This window comes from Epinephelus lanceolatus, chromosome 13 (assembly GCF_041903045.1).
Source record: "Epinephelus lanceolatus isolate andai-2023 chromosome 13, ASM4190304v1, whole genome shotgun sequence".
In the NCBI taxonomy this organism is placed as follows: Eukaryota; Metazoa; Chordata; class Actinopteri; order Perciformes; family Serranidae; genus Epinephelus; species Epinephelus lanceolatus.
Genome location: NC_135746.1, coordinates 43,985,324 through 44,001,603, shown reverse-complemented (window position 1 = coordinate 44,001,603; position 16,280 = coordinate 43,985,324). Strand labels below are relative to the sequence as shown.

Genomic DNA, 16,280 nt, shown 5'->3' with positions numbered 1-16,280 from the left:
TGTATTGTCTGAGGATGACTCATTTTAGTAACTATCTACAGTGAAAAAGATAAAAACAAGCAAAGAAACAAACAAAACTCATTTTATACACGGGGCCTTCAAAGTGCTCTCTGAAACTACACCTGGCATGGCTTGTGTCCAAAAAATGAAAAAATCTAAACTTTGTCGTAGAGCTAAACCAAATACATCATTGGAAAGGTCTCAACCTGGAGAGTAACATATGTCAGTATGAAGATTCTACATGGCTCCTGCTTTCAGCCATTGACCTTTGAACCTTGACCTCAGTGCATGTTTGAGGGCTTATAACTCAGCAATGAAAGGGGGTACAGACATGGGACCAACTGTTATAGAGAGCTCTTGACCTCAGCTATCATGTGAGTGTAGTCAACAACTGTGGGTGCTGTCAGATATGGATAAAATATGGATAAAATTAATTTTCACCCATTTAGAAATTAGATATTTAAAATCTGATTTCACAAATGTGTTTACCATCCCCTTAAAGTTCACAGTGTACTCTCAATTCAATATTTACAACTTCCAAATCTGGGAAAAACACTTAGATTTTTAAAAAACTACAATTCCCTGGGACCGCGCCATGCAGTTTGATACATATCAGCAACATAGTTGTAGTTCTTCTGATTTCCAAAGTAGGGCTCTAAATAGGGTTGTAAAAAGATATATCTACTGAATATATCTAATATCAAGTAAAGCCAAACTAGTTATTACACTCCACCTAGATGAACTATGGTAAGAAAAAGTAAAGATGTCTGCTAATTTTCGATATTTTAGCTAATACACTAGAAACGGTGTTTTTGGGACAGTAGGTTCGTTTGCGGCATGTAAAATAGGGTTGTAAAAAGCTAGATCTACTGAATAAATCTAATATCTAGTAAAGCCGAAGTAGTTATTACACTGCACCTAGATGGACTATGTTAAGAAAGAAAGCAAGGATATTGGCTAATCGTAGTTATTTTAGATAGTACTCTAAAAACAGCGTTTTTGGGACGGTAGGTTTTTTGCGGCTTGTTGTAAAACAGGGTCGTAAAAAGATACATCTACCGAGTATATCAAATGTCTAGTAAAGCTGAACTAGTAATGACACGGCACCTAGATGAAATATGTTAAGAAAAAGTAGGCATGATGGTTCATTTCAGATATTTTAGCAAGTTCTCTAGAAACGGCGTTTTTGTGATTGAACATTTGAATAGGCTATAACAAATATCTAGAACAGCTGAACTATCACGTTATTATCATTATTATTATTATTATTGGTGGGAAATTATAACGGGAATGTATTTGCCGTTTTAATATCAAGAACACTTCCGCGTTTTTGTGTGTATACAGGAATGTTAAAGATATCATTGAGGAAAACGAGGTTGACGTGACGTGATTGAATCAGGGAATCCGTGTGTCCACCACGGGAGAGGACCCTAATTGACTTTACATTGGCATTGTTTTCGTGGTGGCAGCACGTAATTTCAACCCATTACGTGCTGCCACCACGGAATGCGGTGTTAAGAGGTTGTGGTCATTTCATGTATTTCTGTGAGATCAGGTTGAACGTTGCTAACATGAATGCTAATATAGCTTATTAAGCTAACGTTACGTTTAAGATATGCATAAGATTAACGTGACGTTACATGAAGTAATATACGGTTTGATATGATGACCAGGCGGACAGCAGGGCACCAGACACCTGATTTTATCATGGCAGACATTGCTTCATTAATAATTACATACATTATTTTCTGATAATAAAATTCATTGTTAAAAGTTTTTTTTTTGTTTTTTTTGTTCTGAAAGTTTCTGAAAGCCATGAAATGTAGGCCTTGTTAAGGGTCACTTAATAGCATACACATGCACAATAATAATCATCAGGTTTGTAAATGTTTAGTTTGAATTTGTAATATTCACTTATCAAGCTATTAGTACATTATTACCTTACATTGTAAAGCAGCCTCAAAAAAGAGGAGTGAAGAATATTGATTTTGTTAACATTATAAATTTATCCTAAAGTCAATATTTTCTAAGGACACTTAACTTGCAATATTTTTTTTAAATTTGCCATTGTGAGCATTTTAATTTGACTTGCCGTAAGCCCTATAAAAGTATGCCTATAATCATCTTTGGATAATAATGTAAAAGGACTTATTCAGTGGAGATCACAGGGGAACATTGTGACAAACTGTGACCATTTGTTTCACATGCTACCATCTCATATTGCATATTAACAGATTTTGTTTTCATGTATGAAAATTTCAGTGCATTTTAAAACAGCCAATTCACAGAAATTGAAGACTTCCTGATTGTGTCCTAGCTATATTGTCTGCAGTTCCAGAATTAATATTAATCTGATTTGATTCTTGCATTCATAGATCTAAACTATATTTCTAATGATTTACTATGTAATGAAGATCATAATGTGGGCTAAATATATTTCTCTCTCTCTTCTTTTTACTGTCTACAGATATGAAGAGTACATCCATACCAAAGCAACTTTGGATCTTAATCAGCCTCCAATCTCCCAATTCATTGAATCGAGGGGTGTGCAACTATACAACTGCAACCATCCCCAGCAGAAAGCCATTACAAACTCAATACTGTCAGACCTCATTATAAATTGCAACATGCCATTGTCCATCGTTGAACATCAAAGCTTTCATCAGTTTTTGTCAATAGTGGACAACAAGTACTCTCCAGTGAGTCGTAGAATAATTACTTCAGAGCTTGACAGTCTGGTGGCAGATAGGCAAATCAAGATGAAAAATGAACTAGCAATGGCAGATAATGTGTCAGTGACTGTAGACATATGGTCAGACCACAGGATGACAGGCTTTCTTGGAGTCATAGGACATTGGATCAGCATCGAAGATGACAGTCTTAAGTTGAAATCCCAGTTGCTTGCATGCAACTGCTTCAAAGGTTCCCATACAGGGGAAAGAATTTGTGAAGAGTTTGAGCAAATATGCGAAGAATATCAGATTAAGAAAAAAGTCGACCATATCATCTGTGACAGTGCCGCAAACATGAAAAAGGCGTTCACTACATGTTTTCCTGGACAGGGAGATGAAGATGACGACCTTGATGATTTCGACATTTGGAACGACCTGACTGGAAGAGCAAGAGAGGGTTGAAAATGTCTTGAGTGCAAAGTCCCAGACAAGACTTCAGTGTTTTGCACACACTCTTCAATTGGCTATAGGTGATGGCCTTAAAGAGACTAAATTACTCAGCGCCAAAGCTTCCAGGTTGAGCTCTTTGTTCCACACAAGCACCTCTTTCAAAGACAAATTTGAGAAGGAGTTTGGACAGCGTGGAATTCCTGCCTCTGTTACCACACGCTGGAATTCTACACTGAGGCAACTGAAATCAGTGCTCAACTGTGACCACCTGAAACTGTCTACAGTTCTTGAAGATGCGGGACACAAAGAGACAGTATTCACAGCTAGAGAGTGGAATCAGATAAGGGAACTAGTGGATGTTCTTCAACCTTTTGGAGAAGCCACGGATCTCACACAAGGAGAAAGAATTGTCACTATAAGTGCTGTGGTACCCTGTATCCTTTCTCTTAATCATCACTTGGAAAATCAAAAAGAGAACGTGCGCTACTTGGGTGGCTTGATCCGTAGCCTGCAAGGATAACTCCAAATAAGATTCAGGGGGATCTTTGTAAATGTGAGGATGGCAGATGACCAAAGTGATGGAGCAACCTTGCCCTTCTCTGACCCTCTATACCTAAAAGCTGCTCTGCTGGATCCTTCATTTGGCACCATGTGGTTGACCCATGATGTTTTGGCCCCTGAAAACATCAAGGAGGATGTGTCTGTGATGATAAAAAGTATGTTATGTTTTCAGTAGTAACCCAATTTTAATGTCAGACCTAAGAAGAAATAAGCTGTAAAAGAAATTTTCAGTATGTTGATATACACTCACTGAGCACTTCAGTTTTTGTTGACATTGTCAGAAAGGTGATAATTCTACTTTATAGTTATTATTGAGGTTGTAGTGGGTGATAGTGGTGTACTGGAGTATGTTATATTGAAAAGTGTTCCTAATATTTTGCCTCCCACATTTGTGTTAATGAATTGGACAAAATATTTTGATAGAAATATTTTGTGACTATCATTTTTGCTTGTTTATCAGACTTGATTCTCAGAGAAGCAGGCACGACCAGTCCAACCACCGATGAGCAGGACCAAATGACACCATCAGAGCCAGAGCGTCAGTCTGGGCTGTTATCAGCATACCGCAAAAAAACAGAGGATGGATTCAAGTTCCAGTCCCCAAATTCAGCTGAACCACTATTTGGACATTTGTGATGGGCAGAGCTGCCTTCAGTTTTGGGCCATGAACAGGCGCACCCTCCCCTCTTTGTTCAAGGTGGCGGTAAAAGTTATGGCAGTCCCTGCATCAAGTGCACCTGTTGAACGTGTGTTCAGCCATGGCAGGGTGATAATGCGACCCCATCGTTCACAACTCAGTGACAAAGTACTATCAAATAAAATTTTTTGCAAATGCAATGCATTGTAAGTCGACTTATGTTTCGAGGCAGCAAGATCGCTACCAGCTTTGAGGCTTGTGTAAGTCCACTTCCTACGGTATGTGCTTGTGATATTGCTTTTGAAATATTCCTTTTTTTCATGTCCGATGCCATGTGTGGCAAATAATGTTCTACAACATGAAGGGCCATTGACTGATTGACTTGATCTGTTCTCATTTGTATACAGCCACCTAGAGGTTCTGATTGATTCTGTTAATAGGTTGCAGATAGTAATCATAAAAATGTATTCAAACTATTCACATAATGGTTTTAGTATGCCACATGCTTTTCTTGTTATTTTGTTCTGTTCATATCTACACTATCTAGCAACTTTGCCACACATCTATCTACAAACAAGCTAGCAACTAGTGATGGCCAAATGAAGCCTCGTGAACCACTGTCTTTTTTTTCTGACCCCACCAGATGGCGCTCTTGGTTTAAAGGTAAAGGCAGAGGGACTGGCAATGAAATGTGCTTTCAAACCTTTGTTGACCAGACAGCACCATCTGGTGGCTTCAGAAAATAAAGACAGTGGTTCATGAAGCCTCATTTAGCGATCACTGCTAGCAACCACTGCTGTCCCTGTCATGAGGACCCTGACACCTGGGAGGAATGGTGGTGTTGACAGCAAATGACAGGGACATCTAGCGTACTTGTAGATACACTTAGATAAAAATAAGATTGCTTAAACTTGACAAGTTAAACTTGAAATATTCCTTTAATGTTGTGGCAGAGATGCTTGCTAGTGTGGATATGAACTGGACAAAATAACATGAATAGCACGTGGCATACTAAAACCATTATGTGAATAAGTTTTCATGGTTTGATGTAATGTTTTGTCATGTCAGTAATGTTTACATTTCAGGCAATATGTTTTTATTTATTTCTATATACTTATTTTTATTTTATGTACTATTCAGTTGATGATGCAATACTTTTTTGTGCACAGAAATGTGAATGAGAAGTACCTTAGACAGATGCCTTAACAGGCCATGGAGAAATGGCGTGACCCTCCTGAAGGGGGAAATAAGCAGTTAAGTAAGTTAGGTAATTGTAAGCAGGCTGCAATAGTTTGAGTTATTGTTAATGTTGAAATAAATCTCAACTTGTGTACCATTGTCTTTACTGGTTTAAATGTGGAAACTGGGGTAGATCATCAGATTTTTGTATGACTTGACTTGCTTGACTTATAGCAGGGACTCGACTTGACTTGCTTGATTCTCAACACAGAGACTTGGGAATTGCTTGAGACTTGAAGGTTATGACTTGAGACTTGTTTGTGACTTGCACATGAGTGACTTACTCCCACCTCTGGCTCTAGGTGTATCTCAAGTCTCTTAATTGCCATGTCCTTGCTCCTCGCTTGAACCTGAGGTCATTCTTGGTGCACCATTTTGAAGACTGTCTCAAAGCTCTTATTTCTGCTCTGAGGAGCGATGAGGGAGGAAACATGAGAGCAGACTTTACAGAAGCCTTTTATCGGCTGACATGCCCCCATATTGACCATTTGGTGGTGAGATGGCGGCGCACACGAGAGATCGGAACACACTGGATCATGTTTATGGAAACATCAGAGACGGTTATAAAGTCTCCATGCTCCCCCACCTAGGCCAATCTGACCATCTTTCTCTATTTCTCACCCTGGCTTACAGACCTCTTATTAAAACAACTAAGCCTACTGTGAGATATACAAAGATCTGGCCGGAGAACGCTGCCATGCAACTCCAAGATTGTTTTGAAAGGACTCAATGGGACTTATTTGAACACCATGATGTAGCAGAGCATACATCCACAGTCATGCTTTACATCCAGCACTGCACTGATAGCATCACAGGTGTCAGGAGGACCAGATGCCATCGGAACAATAAACCATGGATGACCAGTGATGTTAAACTGCTGCTAAAAGAACGCAACTCTGTTTTCAGGTCCGGCAACATGGAGCTCTACAATACTGCCAGATCCAAATTAAAGAGAGCCATCAGAGAGGCGAAATCCGCCTACGGGAGGAGGATTGAATGACACTTCAATGAGAGAGACCCCCGGCGCATCTGGCAAGGCATACAACACCTCACCAACTACAAGGGCAACAAGGATTCAGCCCCCAGCAGCAGCAGCGACTCACTAGCTGAGGAGCTCAACCACTTTTTTGCCGGATTTGAGGTGGTTGAGACCAACTCTGCACCTGCACTACCACCTGCCACTGACAAACCGGCATTTTCTGTGAATGTTGAGGATGTCAGGAAAGTCTTCAGCAGAGTCAACCCCAGGAAGGCTGTGGGCCCAGACAACATCCCTTGGAGAGTGCTCCGAGACTGCGCAGATCAGCTGGCAGAGGTATTCATGAACATTTTCAACCTCTTACTGGCAACATGCACTGTTCCAAAATGCTTCAAATCCACCACTGTTGTACCCATCCCGAAGAAAACACACATCAGCAGCTTAAATAGCACTTACTTCAACTGTGATGAAATGCTTTGAGAGGTTGGTCCTGACACATGTTAAATCACTACTCCCACCCTCCCTTGATCAATATCAATTTGCATATAGAGCCAACAGGTCAACAGAGGATGCCATTAACACTGTTCTTCATTCTGTACTGACTCACCTGGAACACCCTGGCTCATATGCAAGGATCCTGTTTGTAGACTTCAGTTCTGCATTCAGTATTATTATACCCAGCAGACTGGTAGACAAATTGTTCGATCTGGGTGTTGCTGAGAGCATGAGCAGATGGATCAAAGACTTCCTAACAGACCGCCCCCAGACTGTCAGGTTGGGATCCCACCACTCTCCTGCCTTGACCCTCAGCGCTGGAGTTCCGCAAGGGTGTGTGCTATCCCCAGTCCTGTACACACTGTACACTTTTGATTGTACACGAACCTACAATACAAACAACATATTTAAGTTTGCTGGTGTAACCTAGGCAAATATGAAAACAAACTAATAGAAGCTTAGATCAATACTAAATGTAAGCAAATACAATAATAATTGTGTTTAAAGTAACAAAATGTTATAAAAGTAAGTCACTGTTCAAACTGTTGTTAATTTTATATGTACTGCTCCTTTAACAAGTGCAGCAGTAACAGTCGATCACGGTAACAGCCGAGCACGTAAGCGCCGCGTGCTGGAGGGAGGGTGAATAACTAGAGTAAGAGCAGAACACCAGAGACGGGAGACGGAAAAGTCGAGAACGAGAGGAAAGGAGAAAGTAAATAGGAGTAAAAGAAGTGTATTTTGAGATTCAACACCTTGGTTTCCTTTAATTTTTGGGAGGATATTGTATTCACCTGCTGTCCGTGTTGCTGGATTCTGTTTTATTTCATTTCTGAACGAGGATTTGGCCAGGTTTTTTAGTTGGGATCGCCGGTGTGTGAAAACACCTGGAGCTGTGGCAAGAAGATGGCGAGCCACCCATAGGAGAGAGAGAGTCGGAGCAGAGAATCACCTATTCTGCAAACTCACCTGCACACCGTGGACAAAGACACTGATTCTGACACTGGGATCGTGGTAGAACAAAACTGACAGGTTTTGCAGCAACACAGTGAATTTCATATGGACTGATAAAGGACATAACCGAAAGACTGGTAATACACCAAACTGTGGAAATTTGAGTTATTGTTTACATTGATCTGTGAGCTCTGAGATTGAGTTGTAATTTTTATTTTATTGAACTGTTGTTTTTTTTTCTTCTTTTATTTATTCACTTTTTCCTCATTGTGTGCCAAATTGGTATTACATGAATGGGTCGTGTAAAAGTGAATTAAAGCTTAAATAGAGTTGATTAATCAAACTAAAGAGAAAGTAGAAAAACTAAAACCCATAAATAGGCCTAAACTGAGATAAAATGAGAACTTAAACTGAGTAAACTTAAAGGAGATACCAGTAACTAAACAACCAATAAGAAACGCAGATATAAAATTATATGTCAACTCAAATAGGTTGGGTAAACATAAAGGAGATAAATAGGGATAAATAACCTTATTTTTCTGAGATTTTGGTTTCATTTTGAATGTTTGAAGGGATATTGAACAATTTATCTTTGCATGTGTGTATGTGAGATGTTTGGTACCAACATATGATCATTGTTTCTTCTAATAATTCTCTATATAAATAAGCCGGCAGTTAAAAATCACTCACTGGTCTGTGGTCTGTTATTCTTAGTACTAGTAACCACTCTACCTGAATCTAGACTCTGGTCCCAGTAAACTTAAGTGCTACACTGATGATACAACAGTGGTAGGGCTGATCCAAAATGATGATGAGTCAGCATACCGGGACGAAGTCCACAAACTGACAGTTTGGTGCTCAAACAACAACCTGGCACTAAACTCCAGTAAAACAAAAGAACTGATAGTGGACTTGAGGAAGAGGAGTGTGGAACCTGCTCCCCTGCACATCAAAGGAGTCGAGGTTGAGAGGGTCAGTGACTTTAGATTTCTGGGTACACACATCTCTCAGGATCTCTCATGGTCCACAGACACCACAGCTCTCATGAAGAAGGCACAGCAGCGCACCTATTTTCTACAGGTGCCTTAAAACCCGCACTTCACGACTCCTGAACAACTTCTATCCCTGTGCCATCAAGGAGCTGAACAGCAACCAATAGACTCTAATATGTGCAATAACTTATTTAACAAATGCAATAAAATGTGCAATACAGACTGCAAGTTTTACACTTACGACCATGTTTTATATGGTGACTATTTTTATATATATACAGTACAGGCCAAAAGTTTGGACACACCTTCTCATTCAATGCGTTTTCTTTATTTTCATGACTATTTACATTGTAGATTCTCACTGAAGGCATCAAAACTATGAATGAACACGTGGAGTTATGTACTTAACAAAAAAAGGTGAAATAACTGAAAACATGTTTTATATTCTAGTTTCTTCAAAATAGCCACCCTTTGCTCTGATTACTGCTTTGCACACTCTTGGCATTCTCTCCATGAGCTTCAAGAGGTAGTCACCTGAAATGGTTTCCACTTCACAGGTGTGCCTTATCAGGGTTAATTAGTGGAATTTCTTGCTTTATCAATGGGGTTGGGACCATCAGTTGTGCAGAAGTCAGGTTAATACACAGCTGACAGCCCTATTGGACAACTGTTAAAATTCATATTATGGCAAGAACCAATCAGCTAACTAAAGAAAAACGAGTGGCCATCATTACTTTAAGAAATGAAGGTCAGTCAGTCCGGAAAATTGCAAAAACTTTAAATGTGTCCCCAAGTGGAGTCGCAAAAACCATCAAGCGCTACAACGAAACTGGCACACATGAGGACCGACCCAGGAAAGGAAGACCAAGAGTCACCTCTGCTTCTGAGGATAAGTTCATCCGAGTCACCAGCCTCAGAAATGGCAAGTTAACAGCAGCTCAGATCAGAGACCAGATGAATGCCACACAGAGTTCTAGCAGCAGACCCATCTCTAGAACAACTGTTAAGAGGAGACTGCGCCAATCAGGCCTTCATGGTCAAATAGCTGCTAGGAAACCACTGCTAAGGAGAGGCAACAAGCAGAAGAGATTTGTTTGGGCCAAGAAACACAAGGAATGGACATTAGACCAGTGGAAATCTGTGCTTTGGTCTGATGAGTCCAAATTTGAGATCTTTGGTTCCAACCGCCGTGTCTTTGTGAGACGCAGAAAAGGTGAACGGATGGATTCCACATGCCTGGTTCCCACTGTGAAGCATGGAGGAGGAGGTGTGATGGTGTGGGGGTGTTTTGCTGGTGACACTGTTGGGGATTTATTCAAAATTGAAGGCACACTGAACCAGCATGGCTACCACAGCATCCTGCAGCGACATGCCATCCCATCCGGTTTGCGTTTAGTTGGACGATTATTTATTTTTCAACAGGACAATGACCCCAAACACACCTCCAGGCTGTGTAAGGGCTATTTGACCAAGAAGGAGAGTGATGGAGTGCTGCGGCAGATGACCTGGCCTCCACAGTCACCGGACCTGAACCCAATCGAGATGGTTTGGGGTGAGCTGGACCGCAGAGTGAAGGCAAAGGGGCCAACAAGTGCTAAACACCTCTGGGAACTCCTTCAAGACTGTTGGAAAACCATTTCAGGTGACTACCTCTTGAAGCTCATGGAGAGAATGCCAAGAGTGTGCAAAGCAGTAATCAGAGCAAAGGGTGGCTATTTTGAAGAAACTAGAATATAAAACATGTTTTCAGTTATTTCACCTTTTTTTGTTAAGTACATAACTCCACATGTGTTCATTCATAGTTTTGATGCCTTCAGTGAGAATCTACAATGTAAATAGTCATGAAAATAAAGAAAACGCATTGAATGAGAAGGTGTGTCCAAACTTTTGGCCTGTACTGTATATATATATATATATATATATATATATACATGAATATCCAAAATCTGAAAATACACATATTGCATCTAGACAGCATGGAGATGTTGGTAATTTATTTTAACAATGATTGATTTGCTTCATAAGTGAAAAACTGATGTTTAACTAGTATATATATATATATATATATATATATATATATATATATATTCGTATATTCTTTTATACTGTCTTGCTTGTGTTGTTTTTTTATGTCGCACCACTGAGGGGTTGCATGAGAATTTTGTTGTACAGAAATGTTCAATGACAATAAAGCATTCTGATTCTGATATATTGATTGGACCCTGCAGCAGATGAGACTGATCTGATACATCACAACATCCGTGGAGTTTCATACTGCAGTGAAGACAGACAAGAGATTATAGCTGCTGCGCAGCAGTGGGTTGGGTCCAGGCATTTTTAGGCAATTCTGAGCAACAAGCAGAAGAACTGGAAGACATTTAGGAATTTAGCAACGCAATCTGCCTTTTGCATCAGCTGAGGCTTGAACTCACAACCTCTGAGACTAAGAATCAATTTCTATCTCACTGAGCTAATTAGTCAGTGACAATTCATGTGTAGCTTCACAAATTGACTAAGCCAGACGTGTAGGTTTAGCAGCCGTCCATGCATGGAAAAGCAGATTTCAAACCACTGTAAAAAAAAACCCCACCAAAATCTGAAAATACACATATTCCATCTAGACAGCATGGAGATGTTGGTAATTTATCTTAACAATAATTGATTTGCTTCATAAGTGAAAAACTGATGTTTAACTAGTTGAGCTATGTGCAAAGTGAGAAGCCTCACATGGTTTCACACTGAAATATTGACACTGGATCTTTGTGCAAAGTTTGATTTATTTTCAAGCATGAGAAGGCAGATTTTCTAGCAGAAAAAAGACTTGAAGATGCTGCACAGTGATGAGTAACGCTCAGGCAATTTTAAGCAATAAGCTGGAGCACAAGAAGATATTTACATTACAATGTGGATTCTGCACCAGTTGAGGCTCGAACCCGCAACCTCTGGAACCTAAGACACTCATCTACTGCTCTGAGCTAATTGGCAAAAAGCAACTCAACAGTGGCTTCACAAATTGAGTAAGCCATTCATTGTTGTGTAGGAAAGCAGCCATCCGTGCATGGAAAGGCAGATTTGAAACCACTGTAAAAAGTTCACTTAATAAGACAAAAATCTGAAAATACACATATTGCATCTAGACAGCATGGAGATGTTGGTAATTTGTTTGTAACAATGATTGATTTGCTCCATAAGTGAAAAACTGATGTTTAAAATTGCCATTTTTACATTGACTCCAATTTTTCACATTGGAGCAAAATTCAAAATGCTGTCAAAAATTCAGTTTTTGAGATAAAATTCTGAAATTTGCCACACATCATCTACCATGACTCTAGAATTTTGTCTTTTTTTATGAACATAGAAGATTTATTTAGCAAGAATTTGCATGTATATGTTTACAGTACCATTTAGTCATACATTTTGATGCAGTGTAGGCTCAATTTTTGATAAATCAAAAATCTGAGTAACATAGTTTTGTAGCACGTATGGTTGATTTGTTATGAATTTTCAGAGTTTTGAACTTTAGACGCTTGCTGTAGCACCACCATCAGGACTACTGGCTTGGGTTTACAGCTGAGGATATCTGGCATGAGACTGGACCTTTGTGCAAAGTTTGGTGAGTTTTCACCCATGGGAAGTATGATTTCCTCGGAAGAAGAAGAAGAAGAAGAAGAAGAAGGAGAAAATGAAGAAGAAGAAGAAGAAGAAGAAAGAATACCTAGGATTACAATAGTGTCCTGGCAGCTTATTAAACTGAATTGTGGTGTATGACTCCCAAGTTTTATTTGTTTTCTGATTCTGATTTTAAAAAAATTAAGCTGTGTAAACTGTAGGTCTGAACAACAAAAAGGTAGATTATATATATATATATATATCAATTTAACATAGAAATCTCAATAGTTAGAACATTATTTTTTTTTCACAGAAAGCCTAGACTTCTGTCTTTCCTGTCATTATATCATCACCTTATGTTACCTTACCTTACATGTGGTGCAAAGGCAGTATTTCGTTGTGATTATGCTGGAATATCCTGGTAATGACCGAGGAACATTGTAGTTTACATAATCCATAATCCATAACAACTATAACATTCATTCTTTTTCAGTAGAAAACTGAGGCTTCTGTCTTCTGTGTCATCACAATGTATCCTCATAGTGACTTTAAGTGTGGTGCAAAAATGTGTAGTAGCGTCAGAGAAATGAATGATGTTATATTTATATTATATATATATATTATAAAGCTTTAAAATCTGACGAAGCATCTGATTTCTGTATACATACATACATACATACATACATACATATATATATATATATATATATATATATATATATATATGTATATGTGTATATATGGATATAGATATTATATATATTTTATGTATTTTTTAATGACAAATTCAATATTTTTATCAATTATTATGGTTTATTGACTTACATAACCGTTTAACCTGGGTTGTACAGATTTTAGGGATATAAAGCATTTGAAGATACACCAAGAAATGATATCACGATAAGCAGAAATATTAATCAAGGCCCTGGCAGACCATCTCTATTGTTAGAGTTCAGAGGTTTAATCAAATCGTATTACACTGTTCAAGGACAGCTAATGTGGATGGTTTTATTTTTCTTAAGATTGCATGATGGAACATTTCACCAATTGAATAAATGTTGAGGAAACACTGGAGATAATCTTGGAAGAAAAGGTCTCATAGAAAATGGAGCAATCCCCTTAAGTGAAGCAGGGAGGAAGCATACATGAAGTTTGTCACACCCCAAACAAACTGTGCATGCATGCTGGGAATGACAGGGTCAGAGCCTTCTGTAGATACAAACATTAGTTCTGTACTCACTCTCCATTTACACAGTAATCCTTTCCATGTGAGCTGGAAGATGAATAACAGCAATGGTTACCAGTAATGGGCTAGACAAGCCAAAGGGCAAACAAAACAACTGCCTGATTTGTTAAGCTGAAAGTTTCTGTTATTGCCGTGACTCACAATCTGTAAATACTGTTAAGCCTCCAAACATGTGAGCAACCGTGTGCATGCCCCGCTGGGTTTTCTTTGATTCCAGGAAAAGATTTGACTCATTGCATCTCATGCAGTCTTGCCTCGAGAGATTTTGATGTTTACCCCTTTTGTAGCACTTGGACTTGGAATGCCACATGGCCCTGGCCTGTCCAGCTTTTCAGGGTGAGGGCCCACATCCGACACATACTACAACAACCATAAAGCCACTGTGCTTTGCTGCAATAAAAAATAACAAGGGTTTACACAGTTTCAAGGATAAAGCTGACCCAAGTCCCATGGAAATATCACTGGCACCATAGCATTCACACTGAAGATAGGACTATTACCTTCTAAACCTTTTCTACAAGAATTACTGGTATTGTTTAGTGTTAATGTCAACAATCAGCAGTCCTTTTTCTCCCCTTTATCAGTTCCCTTTTATGTTCATTAATGAGACAAAAGCTGTCATATCCTGCTTTTTTTCCTTTGAAGACACTGAGGAGGGAGAAAGGGGCTTTTGTCATCAGCACTATAACACACTCACACAGTTGGACATATTTCCAATGCAGCTATTCACATGACATTTACACCAGACATTGTTATTAACGTAATGAAACTATACAGATAAAGAAATCATAACATCACAATCTGTAAATAATAAAATAAAAATACAAAGTTATCTGCAGTTAAGTGGAATATCAAAAAATAAAAGTATTGAGCACGTCAACTAAAATGTATCTATAAACTGGTGAAGAGCTTTTGTTTGCAATGCAGCTTTTAAGATGAATCCCCTATTGATTCCTGATTAGTGTGCTGTGTGGAAAAAAGTAGGCCTGCACAAGTTGTCAGTGTCAATTCAACTCTTTTATTATCAGAACACAGTGTAGATGACATGAGAGAATATTTGTACTGTATTCGTTTTCACAAAGGTTTTCTTGGTCAAAGAAACAGTCTGCTAAGCATGCCTGCATACTGCTAATGTTATTACAACACAGGATATTTACCCTCAGTAACCGACATGCTTCTCTGTTGGGAAGCAGAGGCACTCATGTGTAGAGTGTCAAATACATGGCCCACCTGGAATTTAAGCCCATGTTTATATGACCATTTTACAGACCTTACAAGCTGCACTGTTGTCATCTTTTCTCACAAAATGAGGCCACACTTTGAGACATTTCTTCCTCTCTACCATGACTCCTTCTTTTTGCAGATTTCCAGCAGTGAGACAAAATTGCTTTGATATCATTATTTTACAATGCACAAATGTCAAAACAAAAGCATTAGCAGCATCAATTATACATGGAACACGTTCTCAAACAGATTTCCCCAATGTTCCCAATTGATGATGGATAGACTATGATGATTTGAGAGTAAAGTTTTTGGGGATATGGCTCAATCGACCTGATCATTAAAAATAGGGAGGGTTGTTTATTTTGATTTATTTAAGTTTAAGTCTCAAAAATTGTAGAAAAAAGTTAAAAATGGATTTATTCCATCAGTATTCAATAATTTCTCCAACATTATGCAGTAGATGTTTCTTACTGATTAATATAATGTGCTGTTGAAGGTCTGAAAATCTGATTATTAAAATTATTCAAATTGGTCTTCTAGAGTGGCTTGGTAGCTGAGTGGTTACAGTGCATTCCATGTTACCATAATGTCCCTGGTATGATTCTGGCCTTTGGACCTTTGTTGCATGTCATATTCCTCTGCTCCCAATAATATAAATAATGTAGTAGAAACACAAAATAATACAAACTTTATTCATTCATTTACTATGTGGGGCACTTATCCATAGTCAGTATATTACATACAGTAGATGTCAGTTTGCACGCCCCCAGTTTGTAGAAGCAGGCTGGAGTTTGATTTGGAAGCTAAGTAATGTACTGTTGATGAGGGATCGGCAACCTAAAATATCCATCCATTTATGTAACCACTTATCCTCTTGAGGGTCGCAATCCCAGCTGACATTGGGCGAGAGGCAGGGTACACCCTGGACAGGATGCCAGACTATTGCAGGGCTGACACATAGAGACAGACAACCATTCACACTCACATTCACACCTATGGGCAATTTAGAGTCACCAATTAACCTATCCCCAACCCGCACGCCTTGGACTGTGGGAGGAAGCCGGAGTACCTGCAGAAAACCCATGCTAACCACTACACCACTGCACCGCCCCACCTAAAATATGCTCCATTTAAAATTTTTTATTTCAGTTTAAGTGTATGCCATATTTAGAATATATTCACAGCCTAATATTATTAGATATTCCTCTCTTCAAAGCCACAT

General features: G+C 38.9%; 1 protein-coding gene and 1 pseudogene across 4 annotated transcripts in view; both read left to right on the top strand.

The window, feature by feature from the left end:
* opn5 (opsin 5) overlaps window positions 1-16,280 on the top strand; it is a 223,099-nt gene that overhangs the window by 191,406 nt on the left and 15,413 nt on the right. The gene's annotated exons all lie outside the window — the stretch shown is intronic.
* Window positions 3,027-4,875, top strand: LOC144466582 (zinc finger BED domain-containing protein 4-like; annotated as a pseudogene). The gene is made up of 2 exons (XR_013493188.1): window positions 3,027-3,838; window positions 4,144-4,875. The product of XR_013493188.1 is annotated as a zinc finger BED domain-containing protein 4-like (transcript).